This window comes from Onthophagus taurus, chromosome 11 (genome assembly GCF_036711975.1).
Source record: "Onthophagus taurus isolate NC chromosome 11, IU_Otau_3.0, whole genome shotgun sequence".
NCBI classification, from domain to species: Eukaryota; Metazoa; Arthropoda; class Insecta; order Coleoptera; family Scarabaeidae; genus Onthophagus; species Onthophagus taurus.
In genome coordinates this window covers 15,052,899-15,072,623 of record NC_091976.1, presented here as the reverse complement: position 1 = coordinate 15,072,623, position 19,725 = coordinate 15,052,899, and the positions used below count along the sequence as shown (strand labels likewise).

Sequence of the window (19,725 nt, the reverse complement as noted above, 5' to 3'; positions counted from 1 at the left end):
ATCAAAATTGATTATTCTATTAATTCTAACGACGGAAGTAGTTTCGAAACCTTTACATTGGATTGATGAAAATGAAGAAATCGATTTTGGCAAGAAAATAACAAAACCTTATCGGGGTTCACTTCTAAAGAACGGTCTCGGTTTAAAATCAGTGTTTTATAATGATGGACAAGACGATGAGGAGTGGGATTATGATAAAAGAATTGGAAATTATTATAGAAAAAGTCCGTTTTCTGATAAAATTAATGGTTTATTTAAAGTATTCGAAAACGATAAAGATTGGGATAACGGAAGAGATTGGGAGTTTAAAAAGAAATTTAATGAAAAATATGGAAAATATTTTCCGAGGTATAGTCGTAACGAAAATTATAATTATTATAACGTGATGCCGTATTCTAGATATGGAATTATTTCCCCATCTTATCATGAAAAAATTCCTCTTCGAACACATTCCCGATTTTGTGATGATAACAATCAAGCAAATTTTAAAGCAATTTATCCACCTGAAATTTATTGACAATAATTACAATTTATTTAAAATAAAATTTTTTAAAGAATGTATGCGATATTTCTAAAAGTTTTTAAGTAGCATTAACACCAATTTTAGAAGCATTTTATAAATTTTCTTAAGATTCAAAATAACAAAGATTTAGACATAAACGTTTGTAGGCTTATTATTTTTTAATTTTCAGAATGAAGTGAAACTGCAAAATACTAAGACGATAAGAAGGACTAAGACCGTATACAGGTGTCCCGCAATAGATTGCAAAGACGCCGATTGCCTGGGTCTGATTTACGATCTTCTATTGGATGACTTTAAACGGTTCCTGTGCGGTTATTATAAAATTTCGAAAAAAATTTATTAGAAAAATCGTTTCAGAATAATGTAATGCTTTGATCCGGAAGATACTGGACACCTATATATATATACAGGGTGTTATTAGTATCTCGGCGGTCAATAACTAAATCATTTGAGATAGAAAAAGATGTTTTAAACCAAAGTTGTTTGATTCGTCACTTTCTATAACGTAAAATTATTTTCATTTATACAGAGTGTTGCATTTGGGCGTGACGACGAGTATGCAAATTTGATTCCATGGAACGCCCTGTTACTAACTCAAGCGTTAATACTTCCTGAGATATTCAATTGTTTTTCCAAAATATGCTCGTTGCAGGATCTTTTTAAAAACGACATGTTTTACTCCTTTAAACTATGTCGGATAATAGTCAAAGCTTATACGTAGATGATAGTGTCCAAAGATATTAGATACATTATACAGCGTGTTCATAAAACTTAGTAAACTTTGATGTTTTTCAAATGGCTTCTTCATAAGTTTTTAAAGTGGAACATCCTATATATTATGTGCTGATTGAATTGTCCATCAAATTGTCTTTAATTTATGTTAAGTATATCACATGTCCAATTTTAGTAGTTTTCGTGATATTCACAATTTAAAGACTTAATATTACATCCTATCTATTTTTCTCAGTTTTTTTGTTCTTTCTGTTTTTGTTTGCTTAATATTTTATAATGTAAAAGAATTTTGCTACCACGTGCCAAATTTTAATACAATTACTTGATAAATATCATAAAATTACGAGATTAAGTGTAATATGCAATTGTTCTGCCATTTACTTTTACTCTAAATTCTATAATTTTGATTATTTACTCATTAAAAATAATATTTTGCATTAATTTCAACATTCATGTTCGTTTTATGAAAACTTAATTAATATTTTAATAACTCATTATTTATGTTCACCTTAAAGTCAGTTTGCCTATTAATTTAATTAATAACTACTTGTTGTGCAATGTTTAGTAAGTTTTTATGGTTTGTTTCTGCATCCGCTTCAAATAGCTTATTTAATAAGAAAGGGATTTATTGTTTAATAAATGCTAATAGTACTAATTAATGTTAAATTAAAGTTAAATCTACTAATTAAAGTACTGATTTATAAATGAGAGACAAACAAAAAAGAAAGAACAAAAAAAATTTATAAAAACAGACATAATGCAATATTAACCCTTCGTTTGTAAACGGTTTTTTAGCACCTTCCGTCTGTAAAGGTGGGTCTTTCGGGTCCGGCCGTTTTTTCATCCTATTAATGCACTCAAAAAAATTTATAAACAATTCATAATAATGTTCGAAACCTTCAACTTGATAAATCAATCATAAAATTATCGAAAAATTTATTTTTGCATACATACTTTTTTATATGAAATGAAGAAATTATTTGCTTAAACAGTTGTAGGTCGGACAGGAAATACCCAGGTTTACAGAGGAAGGGTTAAGTACAATAATGGCATATGTTATTTCACATTTTTCTTTAAATTCTAAATATCAGGAACTACTAAAGGTAGACATATGACATACTTATCATTAATTAAAGGGAACTTGACGATGAACTTGATGAACTTGAAAGCTATTTGCAAAACATCAACATTTACTAAGTTTTATGATCACGCTGTATAGTGTATCTAATATCTTTGGATACTATCATCTACTTACTGGCTTTGGCTATTATCTGGCATAGTTTAAGGGCAAAATTTTGCATCGTTTTCAAAAAGAGATTCTACAACGGACATATTTTGGAAAAACAATTGAATATCTCAGGAACTCAGTCACTTTACAACATATACGGTTGTGAACCGTATCCTGTTGAACCAGTTCGTTCCAAACTTGTCCATCCTGCGCCAGTCGTTTCTAAACCATGACCTTCAGCCTATTGAGATCCTCCACATTGTCCATAAATCGTCTCTTCGATCACCCAACCGATCTTCTAGTCACAGGTTCACAGCGATCAAAGACAATTCTTGTGATAATATTTATGTCCAGTTTGGCTACACGTCCAATCTATGTCAACCTTTGCACTTTGATAAATTTAAGTACTCGATGTTGTAACGTCAACGCTAGACACTATTGTCATTGGCAGCATCATTCTATTCATGTTTCCGACCCGTAGATAACTACTGACTGGTGGTATTAAGGCCTTGTATAGGACTAATTTGATTTTTCTTGGTAGCTTGGATGTGAAGTTGTTTTTACGTTTATGGAAGCATTTAGGAACTTGGCTTGGATTATGTTCTTTTTTATTTCCTCGTTGACTGAATTTTTATTATTCATCAGACATCCCAAGTATACGAAAATGTATAACTGTCTCTATTTTGTCATCCCCAACTTCTAATTGTTCTGATATGTTTCCATTACCAGCTTTTGCCACCATATACTTAGTCTTTGTAAAATTTATGCGCTCCGCCTCCGTTTGCAATCTTCCTATAATAATGTCATCGGTGAATGCCATGATCTGCGTTGACTTGTTGAATATTCTTCCGGAGTCCTGCCACTCCTATTACCTTTTCCAGGGCAATCTTAAAAAGCAGAGATGACAGTTCGTTTCCCTGTCGTAGAGCTTTGTGGTTTTCAAATGTTCTTGATAGATCTCTTTGTATCATACAGTCTATATATTTTTTAACTGTGTTTCTTGTAATAGCATATTATTTCAAAATCTGGTATTGTACTTAAAAGAGGCGAATGTCACATGGTTATAACAAATTGTTACCAAAATATAGTTGTGGTTAAGAGCTTCCCAATGCTTTCGTGTCTTGTGACACTTTTAAAATAACGGTAAATACTCGGCTTTTTATAGCCAGTGTTAGCTCAGCCACGTTTTGATAGTCAGCCGGATGATTTTATGATACGTGATACTTTTTTCTTAAGTCACTTGTTCTGCAGGATACTAATGTATCGTTGTTGTCCTCGAAATACTGGTTGATCATTACTGACATGCGTCGTAAGTGGTGTATCGGAATTTCCCTTTTGTGTCAAGTATGATTAGGTTGATCCAAGTTCTTCGATTATGGAATGTGGTATGGTCGCTCATATGTCTGCTCGTAAATTTAGATCGCTTTTAGTATTTACGGATTGTTGATATTTTATTCATCTTCCTACCGTAGGTCGTGGGAAGAGTCCAGGGAGTCGTATTCTACCCAATAGGAGTGTGGCCGGAATTTTGGAGTGTTCCTGTATCTTCCTTATATTGCTGTTCCTCTGACGGTGTGTGTTGGCGATGATAACAAAGCAGTAGACACTTTACATCTTGGGTGAGCAATGTTATAGAGCATGGATATAGAGCAATCCGGATCTTCGAATAATATTGTCCGCGTTCTGAAGTTATTAAATTGTACTTGTATATTGAGCAAATACAGCAGGATGAGGTTAGTGCTCTTTGGGACTTATTAATAATTTTTTTAGTGGCGATTGGACACTATTGCTAATACGAATAATATGTCAGATAATAATTAATATATTTTCTAACAATGCTCGGAGAAGTGTGTATTTCCTTGTAGAGGGCCATCGTTCTTTCATCGCCAGGTTTATATATTCTTAACGGTAATACTACTTCCTTGAAAATATTCAGTTATATCTACCCTGAACGATAATTGGATGAGATTTAAACAATGTGTTGTGAGCCACTTAATATGTAAAAAAGTAGAGCATATAGATGAGTACAAATAACCTTGCTTTAATATAAGTGCCTTACTTTGAATATTCGAATAGAATTAAATACAGTTTCTAATTTGCTTTCACGCGACGTTGAATGAATAGCTGTAACCTTAAAGGAGACACAAAGACTCCAATAATGGAAGAAAATGCTCCAACCAAGCTAAAGTAAACGAAGCCAGAAACAAGCTAAAGATTCAAAAACTTACCAGAGATTAACAATTCAGCAAATAAATAGAAAAAGACTTTAGAACGCCAGAAGGAAGATACAGACATTTGTAAGAGTCCAAGAAAATGAAAGCAGTCGCAAACCATAAAACTTTAATATTAAGAAGTTGATAGTCTTTAGGAACGTAGAGAAAATGTAAACGAAGACAAAACCAACAAAGTAACTATGAAAAAATGAAATTCTCATTAAAGAGAATGAAGAAAGCAAACTCAAGAAAGCGGTGTATATGACGAAACTTGTAATATTGATGGAAGTAAGAAGAGAATTAGAACTAAAGCATTACGGATAATAAGTCTCTTGTGGCAAGTATATAAATTGCTCATGAAAATTATAAATTCATGGTTCATGAACAAATTCGTCCTGTACCATAATACAGAGCAAGTAGGTTTCTGGAAACAACATAGCACTTTAGATAATATCGAGTCACTACGTAATGTCATAGAAAAATCTCTAGAATATAGGAAAGATACTTAGCGTTTATTGATTGTAATAAAGCTTTTGATTTAGTTGAAATATGGGCGATAGTAACTACAGTGGAAAACTGTACAATTGATTCAAGATATACTGAACTTATTGAAAACATTTACAAGAGAGCAACGAGCAAGGTTTATATAGAAAAGGTTGTCTAGGTTCGTACGCAACCATACTGCGCATTACGTCACATGTGGAAAATAATACCGCCAAGCAATTCAAATTAAATAAATGCATGGAGCACCACATGGCCATGAGGTTGCGTGCGCAATCCGTGATCGCTTACGTCACGAAACACTCCTGCTCTTGCCCCTCGCCCACAAACTAAAATCAAAGTATTGCAGCATAGGAACTTAGATAACCTTTAATATATAAACCTTGAGCAACGAGTACATACAATTAAGCAACACACAGGAATGGAAGGAATCAAATTGGAAACAGGCATAAAGAAGGAGATTTAAAAATAAGGAGGGTCTTTTTTTAATTGATATATCAACAAGTTCAGTAAGTACAGCGTGTTAATTAATTATCGTACCCGACGTTATCATCGAAAGTATGCAACCAATATCACAGTATTGGTATTGCAATATCACAGCAACCAATATCACAGTATTGGTTGCATACTTTCAATGATGACGTCGGGTACGATAATTAATTAACACACTGTACATCAGAATCATAATCATATGCGTTTCCGTCTATGTTCTTAATAATTTTCATTATTTAATAAAATTTATAATTAAGTAAATTATTTATACACTGTAGACAACTTCATTTGGATTATAATGCCTTTAAACGTGTACAAATATATTGTAAATCTTTATTTATAACATTTGAAAACTTTGTATTTTAGGAGTATATTACTATTTTCGTTTTAATTCCGTAGTTTTGTTAGTTAATTCTCTTCGGGTGTATCGAATTGTAATTAACAAAGTTTATGTTATCTTGAAAGGAAAGGGATGAGGTGAAAGGGGTAAGAAAGCGGGCGACAAAACGAAAAGCGAGGTGGGAAAGGGGGACCATTTTGGGGAATTATCTGGCTGAATCAGACTTGCATAAATCTCCAACTTTTGATCCGAGTTGGGCACAGTTGAAGTGGCGCGATTATACGGACCGTGTAATCGCGCCTTTGTTTCCGTTTCCGTTTCCCTTGCACCAATTCCACCACCTCTAAACTTTCTAAACCCACTAGGTAGAGTTTATAACTTATTTAGTACTCTTTATTCATAATTTTATCTTGAATTGGGAAAAATAAGGTAAGAAGTAAGAAGCTTAATGCGTCATCAAAAAAATAACGAGTTTCAGCAATTTTTCAGTAAGAAAACAAATAAATCAAACTGAAATCGTTCTCTTGGTGAGTCAATATTTAACGTTCCCCGGTGAACTATTAATACCGGCGGGCTGGAAAAACAGTGAAGTGCGACCGAAGTATCTTCCGGCAATTAAACCGGAAGTGGAAGGAGGAGAATGACGACGAATCGCTGACTGTGTTACACCCCTTCCGGTTTTATTTGGCGCCGTTAGTCGCGAACTTTGTTCGACGACGACGACCGCCTCTTCTCTTTTCTCTTCCGGGACTTACAATCTCATAAAAATTAACGCCCAAGATCTTCTCCTACCACTTCCACCTTACTTAAATGGTAAAAGTTTTATAAGTCTTTCCCCAAAACTCCCCTAACATCCCTTCAGACTTCTTCCTTAGTTCTTGTCATACTTATGAAGTGAAAAGACTATACGATTTATAAATTAATACTACTCAATAAATATAACTGAATTTTAAAACTACTAACACATTTTGTCTTATTTTTTAATTTCCACCTTAGGAATCACAAAAGAATTACATATTTTTAGCGTATTAATAATAATAAAAAGCGGTCCGCTATAAGATCTTTTATAAAACGGTTTAACTTCTAAACGAACGGGTTGATCGTAATCAAAATACTCAGTTATTCCCCCTTGATATCTAGGGTCTTCATAAATAACAATTGTTCTCTTTGGAGAAGGTAATCTCCCCAAATTTCCAGTGTTTCCCCGATTATAATAATAATCATCATTATAATTATAATAAGTCTCCCTATAACTCTCAGAATAATACTTATTACCAGATTCCCCTAAACCATTTCCACGATTATTCTGAGAATTTAACAATCGATCATCATTAAATCTTTCCTCATTGTATCCTTTGGTTATCAAATCCTTTTTGTAAAATCCCTTTATTATCATAATAACCATTTCTTGATTTCCATTGATGCCTTTACCGCCTTTTCGATAAGATTCGAGATTCTACGAGAGGAACCATCAGAATAAACCCCATTTCTTCGATCATGTAAAATCTACCACCCTCATCGTCGCTATCATTGTAATAACTTGACTTGGAATCGCTTTCCTCTTTGAAACCCGGATTTGTGATGTCCCTTTTTATGTCCGGCTTTTTCGTCAACATTATGTAGCAATCTACCGTTGTCTTTGTAATAACTAGCTTCGTTTAAATTTTTTTTCTTTAAATGGTTTTTGTTATCGTTGTTGAAGAAACTTTCCTGAAACAGAAACGGTTACATATTTTCCTTGGTAATTTTTCTTAAATGCTAAATCTCCAAGGTGAGAAGAAATTCTTTTTTTTCTTAGGATTTAAGTAGTAAATTCCATTAACGTGATAGAAAAAATTTTTCGAATTTTGTTGTACTTTTACTGGTTTATTTATATTTTTGTTGTCTAACTAGTTTTGGCAAAAGCCATCATCAGAGAGAAAAGTCAATGTATTTTACAAGAAATTAACATCGAAAATATAAAGCGGTGAACAAATCAAAATTATTATTGTCATAAAATTTACTTAAAATAAACGTAAAAATTCTTTTACAAATCTTTAAAGATTTAACTCCGCATGGACATCTTTTGTGGTAGATGTTACAAGATGGTCTGACCATCTTCTTACCGTACATCTACTTTTTAACTACTTTTTTCTATCACGTTAAACAACTGGTATAATGGATATTAACTTCAATTTCAACCTAATAAATTCCATTACCTTGTTCTTGTTATTGATTTTGTGAAATCGTTTTTATAATTACCTAATGGATTATTTAACAGGAAATTTATTAAGCAAAAATTTAACGTAAAGAGTTGTAATACCTACCTTTGAGAGGGGGTTGTATAGATGAATGCTCAAAATACCAAGGACACCTAACATGACGAACAGGAAAGTGCTACAAAGAATGAATAAGGAATCGGAAATCATGTATACTATCAAACATAGAAAACTCGACATCGTGAGACATATCATGAAATATCATCAGATATCTCTTCTCTAATCCGTAATGCAAAGAAAAGTCAAGAGGAATCGGCAGAAGAAGAATCTTATGGCTGTGGAACTTTCGAATTAGGATTGGAAAAAATTCTTAGCAGAATTGTTTCGAGCTGCTGTCAACAAAATCATAATTCCAACATGATTACCAACATTCGAATCGGATAGGACATCAAGAAAAAGAAGGTGGCCTAAACTAAAATTGAAAATTTAATGGAATTAAAATAACTTGTGGTAAAGTCAAACATATGTATATCAATAACTTTTATCTACGCCTGCTTGGATAAGTCATCATTACCGCACTCAATTTAGGTGATTTGAGTTATGTAATGAAGTTCATTACCGCACTGATTTTATTACGTAACGCATTTTTAGCCTAATCAGAACAGACTTAATTTATTGAAACGAGCAACAATACGAAAGAAAAAGTGCTATCTACTTACAGAGAAACAATACTATTTATTATAAACATTAATTGTTATGTTTTTACATTTCAAAACACTTATTCCAGATGAGTATACATGTTGTTGAAACTGACAATTCAAAATTGTCAACAATCATTTCAAAATATTTTTATAAATGTCAAATAGACTTTTCTAAAGAAATTGATTTTTTAGTAATTTTTAGCAGTCGTAGATAAAATGTTGTATATCACACGTGGGCTAGAGCATAATTATAGTACTCGTGTGAGTACACGACTCGGTCTACGACCTCGTCGTGCAATTCTCCATACTCGTACTGTAATTATGTTTCTAGCCCATTTGTAATATAAATAACTATTATAAAAATTTTTAATTGAAAGGTAGTCATAAAGGTATATACGTTTAAATGAGTAAAATCTGCATCATTTTCTTTTGTATTTTCCTGTTTTGACTGGTTTCTTGCTAGATGATGATGTTATCTAAGGTCTTACTCCAGGTGAGGTTATCTTCTTTATTAATTAATTTTGACGAATTGCCTGTTGATTGTCTACTTTCAACCAGAGACATTTAAGTTTTTGTAAATACTTATTGTTAGTTGAGTACACAATATATTCGGTTATGGTAATAGTAATAGTACCATGAAGATGTTAATATTTCATACATATTTTTTCTAGATGTTGTGGTTTTGTGGTTAACAAAAACTTACCGTCACCTATCTCCATGTCTCAGGTGAGGCAAGATATTTCCTTGGAACAGGGTTCATATTAATGAGCATATTAGAACTATCAGGAATAGTTCCAGGTTGTTACACTTTTAAGAACAATTAGTTTTTAAATAGAACGTCTTGTTGGACCATTTATTTTATTTCTTCTCTTTATGCAATAACTTATAATCATTTAATGCATAACCTATAAAGTTATAAGATATTTACTATACTTAGAGTTCATTTCTCAGACGAAAAAAATTGTTGTGTACCACAATCTGATTTGGCCTTACAAATACTTATTTCTCAATACCTAATTTACACTAGAGCATTGATAATGCAAACTGATTCGGACCAAAGGTGTTCGAATTAACAAAATTGTTGAATTAACAAATATTTTTGCTAAATATAAGTATTGGATACAAAAACTAAAACACCAGCATAGTAGCATTCAACGGCATTATATTTCTGTAAACACGAAACTAAAACTTATAGCTCTTATATAAGAATACTTACATATGTACATATTTACTATTATTATAAACATATACGTTTGTAGTACATATACAGTTTTAGTTAGACTCGAACTGCTTCTTAATTTTATGGCAGTTACCAGTGAGTTAAATGTGCCATCATTGTTTTCGTTACTGCTCCCCTCGGCATTATCCTCGTGATCTTATATACAGGTGTCCCGAAACTCAACGTCAAGCGGGCACCGGGTGAGAGGCCAACCCATACCTGTTCTGGTAAAAATACGAAAACAATTCCATGTCTCTTAGTTAAGTGGTAATAGACATATTTTTGAAAATGTTAAAAATCGTTACCGTACATCATATCTTTAGTACTAGGGTCAGAAATGTTCGCGATTGAATAGTGATTTTTTAATAATGTATTCCTTATGAACCATGCTACTATAGAAGTCACAAATCAAACAACAAAAGTCGTTAATTTTCCAAAAAAAATTAGTTTGATTGAGTTAAGGTTGAAACAGTTTATATATATATATATACAGGTGTAGTACAACGCCCTTGGCAAAGTTATTTTAAAAGCTGGCCTGTTTAGTCAAATTTTCAAAATGGTACAACACTTGCCATTTTTTTTACCTAAAAAATATGATTGGCTGTTTTTCTGCAAAAAAAGTGTTATTTAAAAAACTCATACATATATAGAAGACTCAATATCTACAGAGAAATGTGGTTTAAACAAGATGGTTGCCCAGCTCATTATGCTTGTCCTGTACGGGATTGAATATTGAATATCCTGAAGGATAGATTGGGCGTCTTGGTTCGATTACGTGGACTCCTCATTCTCAGGGCCTAAATCCTCTTGATTTTTTTATTAGGATTGCATAAAAGAAACTGCGCTACAATATTTATACAACAGCAGAAGAAATAAATGCAAAGAGATTTGCACGACTAGTAAAAGATCTTTTCTGCGACGATGCAGAGCTTGTATTAGTGCCGACGGCGAACAATTTGAGCATTTGCTTTAGTTTCCTGAAAATAATGCAATAAAATTAATGCTAAATAAATAAATTAATAATTCCTTTTGTTTAATTTTGTTTTTAGGTAAACCTTATTCGAAACAGCCGTTTTGTAAGACATAAAAGTAACCATTTTGTTGAAACGACATTTTGTAGTTCGTAGATATTGAGTGGCACATCTAACAAAGTTAAGAGGAAATAAAAAGTAAACACAAATAACATACAAAAATATGAATTTTTAAATAACGTGTTTTTTTCAGAAAAACTGGCAATAATATTTTTTATGAAAAGAAAAATGACAAGTGTTGTACCATTTTGGAAACTTGACTAAACAGGCCATCTTTTAAAATTACTTGCCAAGGGCGTTGTACTACACCTGTATATATATATATAAACTGTTTAGAAATATCGTGTGTCAAACTTAATAGACATAAATTCTTTTAACCTTAACTCGAACAAATTAATATTTTTTGTTTTATTTGTGACTTCTATAGTAGCATGATTCATAAGGAATAAATTGCCAATTTGTCTAAAGAGGTTAAATATCTGGGTATCACTCTGTATAGCAAACTACCGTGGAAGTCACACCTAGATAATAGAGTAAAGAAAGCTAGTGTCGCATTTGGCCAGTGCCGAAAGGCGATTGTGAAGTAACCCAAATCTGCCCTCTGGATCTACACGGCTGTGATACGACCTATGCTCACTTATGGTGCAGTAGTATGGTGGTCTAAAACCTTACAGATTACCGCCACTACCGTACTAAACAGAATACAGAGACTTGCGTGTACGTATGTTACAGGTGCCATAAGGATGACCCCCACTGCGACCATGGAAAACATGTTAAACTTGCCATCTTTACATTTATATATAAAGGAGGATTATATATATAGTCGCTATAGAATTTGCTGTTGACTACATTGTTAGTTCCAATTACAGTGGTAAGACCTTTACCATCTTTACCGACAGTAGACAATCTGTTTTAGCTCTTAGCAAGGATAAATTTATCTCTGCGCTGATTATTTACCCGCAAAAAGTACTTTGACTGGTGGGATAGAGCGAAAGGGTGCCAGTTAGCTAAGCGGTTATTATTTTATCCCTCAGCTGACACAGCACAGAAATGTGTAAGGCTGAGTAAGAGCGCCTTACGGGTTATTACGGGACTTGTTACAGGGCACTTTAAGGTAGATAAACACCTTTATAACAAAGTGTGTTGACAGCCCTCTCTGTCGTGTTTGTGAACAAGATGACGAGACGGTTTATCACATCTTGTGTAACTGTTCTGCCCTCAAGGACCTCAGATTAAGAGTGTTCGGGGAAGAATGGCCTACTACGGATGGCGTCAGAGACACACTTCTGAGCTGTATCCTAGCCTTTCTTGACATTGACTTTCAGGACACTTGTATACATTTAAGAACAGTCTTTCAAATTTAACTGTTTGGAAAAAGCGATCAGACTGCTTTCTTCCGTTCAGCAATAAAAAAGCGTTGCAATAGTTGCTTTCAATACAGTTTTTCTTATATCCATCAAGTTATAGCGTTATCCGTCTTCCGATACTTAATATCCATTGGTCACTTGTTTCTTCACGTCTCCTCCTACAGCTTTCTCATCCACAGGTCTCTGTGTCCAGTGTAGTTCGTTTTTTTGGTAGTTGGTTTTGATCCATTCTTCGTAAATTTCCGTACCATCTCAGTCGGACAGTTGTTGTAATGTCATGTTTTTAGTTATTATTATTAAACGGAGACATAAGGGATATGTCTACGTTTCTAATCCTTTTCAGCCTATATTTTCCAGCGGCTATTGTCCAGTAATCCATTTAAGGTAGCCCACACTTCACAGCTGTAGGTTACTATTCTTCTAATTATTGTGTTGTGATATTTTGTGTTTTTTCTTTTGTTATGTGTTTATCCCACAGTGTATGTATGGATACTGCTTTCTTAACCTACATCGATATTTTTACATCCATGTATTTATATAAGCTGCAATGTTTGATGTTTTGTTTGTAGGAGATATCCAGATTTTGTTGTTCTCCTCAATACACATGTCTTCAGTTTTTTACAAGTTAGGCTCTACATGCCATGAGAAATCAACACTGCTCTTTTTCAATCCATAATGCAAGGGAAAGTCAAAGGAAAATCAGGACTCGGTAGAAGAAGAGTATCATGGTTGCGTAACCTTGCAGTACCGATTCTATGCATGATTTTATGTATTCATACTTTTACCCTATGCTATAGAAAGATGTTATTTACAGTTTACTCTTGTCTGGTTTTATATAGTTCTTTGGGCTCATGTTCTCGACAATTTAGGTTCAATCTTGTTTTTGTCAATATTTGTAACATTTTATTTACTTTCTTTAAAATACACTGAACATTCCGCATGCTAAGTTTCATTGTTTTATGCTCTACTTTGTTGGTCGTCTTGACTTTTCCATTCTTGTCCGAGGGTCTTGATTAGGTTTTTTTAACATTTTCCTTTTTTTCCGAGTAACCTGGTGGACCAGTCTAGTGTTATTCGTGGTTGCATAGGAGTTTTCCACAATCGGGCTGTGTTGGCTACGAGCAGCACATTTCCTACCTGAAAATCTTAGAAAACAAGAAGGAAAATGAATGCATGCCACTTGCCTTTCAACAGACTATAACCGTAATTGTACCTTTCCTTATTTTATACCCGGGAGCTTTTTATCGACTTATTGGAAGAAATTTAATTGGTAGCATACGCTTTATTGGTACATACATATTTTTAAGTCATTACAAATTTGCTGAAATCTCAATTAATGCCGTATTGCTGTTTAAAATTTGTCAACCATCTGATACTTACCTTGAAATTAAAATTGCAGCGTCTTTTCAAATACTGTTGAGCCTGAAACAACTTCTAATAAACTGCATTTCTGAGTAAATCATATGTAATAAATATACAGCGTCTTCTAATTTTGCAATCCGAATTTACTTTTGTTGTATAACTTTGTATAGATTACCGTTTGTTTTTGTTGTTTCCACTCCATAGATCTTCTTAATACTAATATCTATAACAATCTCTTCCTTCATCAATTTCTTTCATTTTTGTGTGACTAATAAATTTCCTTCCATTTCTATGTTTCATACTTTTTGATTATTCCTATTTTATAATGTGACTTGTAATTAGAGTATCTACAATCACAAAAACAATTTGAATCAAAAATCTTTATTACTTCTTAGTTGGTACTAAATTAGATGATCAAAGTTTCCAAAAGCAGTAGACATATACGGAGTTGAACTCTTGAGGTCGAGAGCAATTCGTTTGCATAAATTAACAATTTCGTGTAATTGGTGGACTGGGGTCGTTCCCTGAAACGTAGAGACTGAACCCGTAGTCGTAGTCATCGTCTTCCTAATTACTGCGCCCACCCCAAAAGCAAATCTCTTGCAGAAGTTTTAATATCGCCTCCGGGGTGCCTCTTCGCGAAGGTACCTCGCGCCGGAAGCAATACCATGGGGTGCATTTTTCGCCAACATTCTCACCGTCGTTTTCCGTTATGGTTACGCGTTTCTTGTTGTTTTAAATCCTTTTTAGAAGGGGTCTTAAACTTTTATTTAGTACCTTGTTGAAATGTTTTGAAAGTAAACGAAAGGATTATTATCCTTTTATTAAAGGGAGTAATTTTTCTCTAAAACAAATATACTGAGAAAAACGTATTAGGGATTCACGACGTCGATCGTATCCCTATAAAATATACATTTTTCATACATTTATATGCGGTACTACCGCCGAGGAGGGGTTGTTCTATATTTTTATGGAGGTATTTCGCATTTTTGTCACGTCCGCAACGATTCGTACAGTTTCCTATTTGATTTCGAACTTAAAAACCCAGACAGACGATCACAAAATCTTTTATACTTTCAACCATCCTTTTTATGATCTTTCTACGAACTGTTTATTTTTTAAATTTATTTTTAAGTAATATATAAGGATCATAAATTTGGTGATTTATTAAATTATGGTTTCGGATTTGTGAGGGAATTTTATTTAATTATAGCAAAGAAGGAAAATCTTAGGGATTAATGGATGTTTATCACGCGAAATATCGAAAAAAGCTTAACAAGAAATAAGAAATATTAACCATTCTCACCTTTAATAAATTTTCCTAGAAATGCTTTTCTGATATGATTATTATTTTTATTTTGAATCTCAAGAACAAGAATTTCATTTCGATATCCGGAGGGTGATTCGTTGCCAAGTGACGCGATTCCATTACATATATCGAAGAAAGAATTTATATCATGCACTCGACAACAATCCTTTGACAATGGGTTTCTTTTTCTCTCTTTCACGTCGACGATGGACGTCCGGACAACCGGGAAATATAAATTGAGTTATACCTGGACGATATCGGACCCCGTTTGCCCCCGGCTAGGCGTTATTAAATTACCAGATCGCCCCCCGAGGCTTTCGGACGGATCGGGGACGAGTTGAGTTTTAGGTCAAAGGGCTGTATAAGAATGTTGTCCTTTTTGATATACTATAAAACTGGACGGACGGAAGAATGAAACGATAGCTGAAGCTGTCACAAAAGGGTATTATTTATAAAAAGGAAAAGGTTTGAGATTTAAAGTTAATATAAAAGAGGGGAAAGAAAAAAATAAAAGAGGTTAAAGTGACAAAAAAATTCTTTTTGTTGGATTTAATTAGAATATCACTTTTTATCTATGGTTATAATTACAACGAAGCGGAATAATTCTCCTTAAGGATAATAAAGTTGAGTGAGCAGTGTAAAAATATTAATTGGTAAAGTTGGAGATGTTCCAACGACGGAGAGGGGAAATTTTCCGAGAAAATACCCAAGAGTTTTCGCAGTTACAGAAATACAATTTGCTTATTATTATCTTTATGAATACCTTATTTAAATTACTAATATCTACTTAAATCTTAAATTATCTTTTATTATAAAAATACATATCACTCAAGTAATTTTAAGTTTGTGGCACACCTGGAAGTATTCCCATTGGTGTTCTAAAGCACAGGGGGACGTCTAATAAATGACGTGCGATTTGTGCGGAGCTTGGAAGACGCTCCGGAGATAAGTCCGTCACTCTTTAAAGCTCCCCGCGGATAATGGCAAGTTTTGCATAAAATTGTTCCTCCCATAAAGAAAGATTAATGACGGGGTAGCGATAAAGCGAACAAATTACCGATTCAACCTCCAGCGTTTTTCTCATCGATAATGTAATCTCAAAGTAATTACATCAAATTTAAATCTAATTTTCTTTCAGAAATCTTTTCAGACTGAAATATTCTCAAGATATAATCGAGTTATAATAATAGACTATTCTCTATAATCTCTATATTTCTAGTATAGAGAATATGCTATTGTTTGTTAACGTTACAATTCGAGGACAATATGAACCGAGATAGTGGTGCGAGCAGGGTAGAAAGGACGTTTCAGGCAACACAGGAACAGGATACGTTGGAAGCCGTTCAATGAAGAACTTCACACGGTACAGATAGGGATGCGACGGCCGTGCTTCGCGTGTCAAATGACTTGTCATAAAGTTAAGCCGGTGTTTGAACTAACTTTTGGTGCGCCCGGACGGAGGCGCCCTTATCTGGTCGAGGCCGTACACGCAAAATTCCATTAATATCACCGACTCCTGTCCACTGTCAAAGGATATCTCGACCGGGATGCCACGACCGCGGGTTTGTTTGGCGAAAAGTTTGCGAAACCAGAGTCTCTCTTTGTTTGTACAGAATACCATAAATTTTTTTCCTCCACCCTCCAAATCCTCATTCTCTGCAAATGCAGAGAAGCGGTTTCATTTAGATGTGGTTTTAAAAGGAGAAATTAAAAATTAAATTTTTGATATCAAATTTTCAAAGATTCGACCGTAATGAATTAGATTAATTTTCAAACAGGCACAAATGTTTACTCTAAATCCTCAAAAGATATTGTTAACTTGAGTAAATGCAATTGTACCACGGTTTAATTCGAGTAAATAGCCCAAAGGGGAGCGGAGGGAGCACCTTATCGTTGCCGGTCCCAGAGGGGGGAGTTTCTTGAGAAAACACCCAGCACACGGCGGATACTCGGCGCATAATTGCAGTAGGAAACCCGGCGAAGTCTCGCGTCCTAACCCCGAGTTAAGCTCCAATTTACTGCGGGACTTAAGGGAGATATTATACCTCTGCGGTGTGTATCCGAGATATATACATCGCGTCTTATACCCGGAACCGTCGGGATGTGTATGTTAATAATTCCGAGAATTCCGGGGGGTGGTCGAGATTAAACTTAATAGTTTCTCTTCTGTATATAAGTTTTAGGTATATAGTTGCAGATATGTATAGTGATAAGAAAATTTATTTACAAAATTTTTATAAGGTCTTGAAAATAAATGGAATATGCTGAGAAAACAGCAATATCTTATCTACTGAAATGCTTACTGTTATACAAAATCTTAATGTTGAATTCAATATTATATCCAGATATTTACAATCATTAAAAACGATTAATTAAACCCTCCATTTCAATACTTAACAATTCTTATCGTTGTTTGATAAACATAAGTTACAAGGTAAGGATTACGAGTAGACAATTATTTCCCCTATATTTCAAACAAAGTAGTTGAGTCAGACTTCAATCTAAACATAGGGCAAAAACTTACGCAGCTTCCAAAATCTATTAGGCTGAAAGTTGAAAATTTACACACCTAGGTCAAATAAACCGCAGATGACGTTAAACCATATAGACCTATATCACTCTTGCCAATAGATTCCAAACGATTTGAAAAGCTGTTGCTAAAACGAATTATATCAATCATTCAACGAACTGATTTAATACGTGGCCACCAGTTTGGTTTCAGACAACAGCATTCATCAGTCGAAAAACAAGTTTGCTTTGTACTGTTCCTAGATGTAACACAAGTATTTGATAAAGCCTGGCACGAAGGTTTGATTCATAAGCTGAACTAGATCTTGCCAAAACAATATGTAGAGATTTTAACAATAACCAACACAGACTCTTTGGGGTTAAATAAGAGGATACATATTCAGACTTCAAGAAAGTGCAAGCAGGGGTATCTCTAGTGGTTTTCAGCATCTATTGCATATCCTGTATATTAGCGATACAGGTAACACAGGAAATACTGGTTACGTTCGTAGATGATACAACACTACTTGTAGTGGGACCAAACGACTTCAAAGTATTGCAGACAGCTAGCGATAGTATATGTATGTAACTAAAAGATGGAACATAAAATTGAATGGATCAAAATCGACACATATAATTTTTTCAAACAAAAAACCAAACGCCAGCGTTGGCTACCAAAAGCTTATGTGACAGTAGTTCAACTACTGGATAATCATCAACTTTGCCGTAAATTGAAGAGAACAAAAAAGGATTGAATGAAGGAGTGCAGTTATTGTTACAAGGAAATACAAGAGATCACTTATGAAACCACTGGATTAAACAGGTTTTAATTTTGTAAATAAAATAAAAATATATTCCAAAGTTTGAAATTTGTAATAAATAATTTCATCCTGACGTTGCTGGCGTTCCATCTGTGCCATCATCTTGCCATTTGGTTAATAAAATGGGATTAGTTTCTATTTTCTATTTCCTTCCACTGTTAAGTATGGTTTAGCGTACTTCTATTAACCTTTGCAGCCGATACGGGCAAAATACCCTAATGTTGTTCCTCTTGCAATTTTTGTGTTTACTGCGCGTAATATATTTCTATAGAAATTATATTTCATTACACGACTCTATGTCGATTTTGTGCACTTCTGACACAACTGTTGTTCTTTTATCAACCTTTGACCCTCTGATGTTGGGCATTATATGATACAATATGCTTGTTATTTTTGATCTATCGTGTATCCAACAACACAGTGTTGTTAAATATCCGGGTATTTATTTTCAAGGGAAAATTCTCTGGTTATATACCCGGGGGTATTTACCCAAGCTGGATATTTAGAGGTATTTATAAAATTTAATTTAAATTGAGTTGATGGCAGTAGAGGACTTCAAGAATGCAGAGTCGATTATCGATACACCAAACTTATTTATAACATCTACAAGAATGCTACAATAACGGTAAAATTGCATGAAAGTACTGACCGAATACCCATTGGGCGTGGAGTAAGACAAGCCGATACAATGTCATCATCACAGTCCTGAAGAATGCATTTAAACAACTGGATTGGATTCAAAAAGGCATAAACATTGGATTCATTTTTAGAAACGAATGGAACAGAATAGGGGAGGCCTATGTCCAACAATGGATGCAGAGGGGTGCTTGATGATGATAAAAATTAAAAACAGTACAAAGAGCACTAAAAAAAATTATCATATATTATACAACAAGACGATCGAAAATACTCGATAATACGAGACGTATTGCCTTTTAAGGCAATACGTCGAGATTCGACTATTTTCGATTGTCGTGTTGTATATGGCTAGACTATTTCATGAATAAAAAATATACATATTTTTAGAATTTTTATATTTTTTTAATAAATTACATTGATTGTTATGGAAACATGCATGGATGTCACGAAATTAATTAAATGTCAAACAAGCGATAATACAAAGGTTCGTATTACAGCGATAATACAAAGGTTCGTATTATCGTTCTCCATGGTTACGGCC

At 33.8% G+C, this 19,725-nt stretch overlaps 1 long non-coding RNA gene across 1 annotated transcript; it reads left to right on the top strand.

Moving 5' to 3' along the window:
- Nucleotides 1-49: 49 nt before the first annotated feature.
- On the top strand, nt 50-557 carry LOC111420462 (uncharacterized). The gene is made up of 2 exons (XR_011641931.1): nt 50-348; nt 400-557. It is a non-coding gene; the product is annotated as an uncharacterized lncRNA (long non-coding RNA).
- Nucleotides 558-19,725: the final 19,168 nt, after the last annotated feature.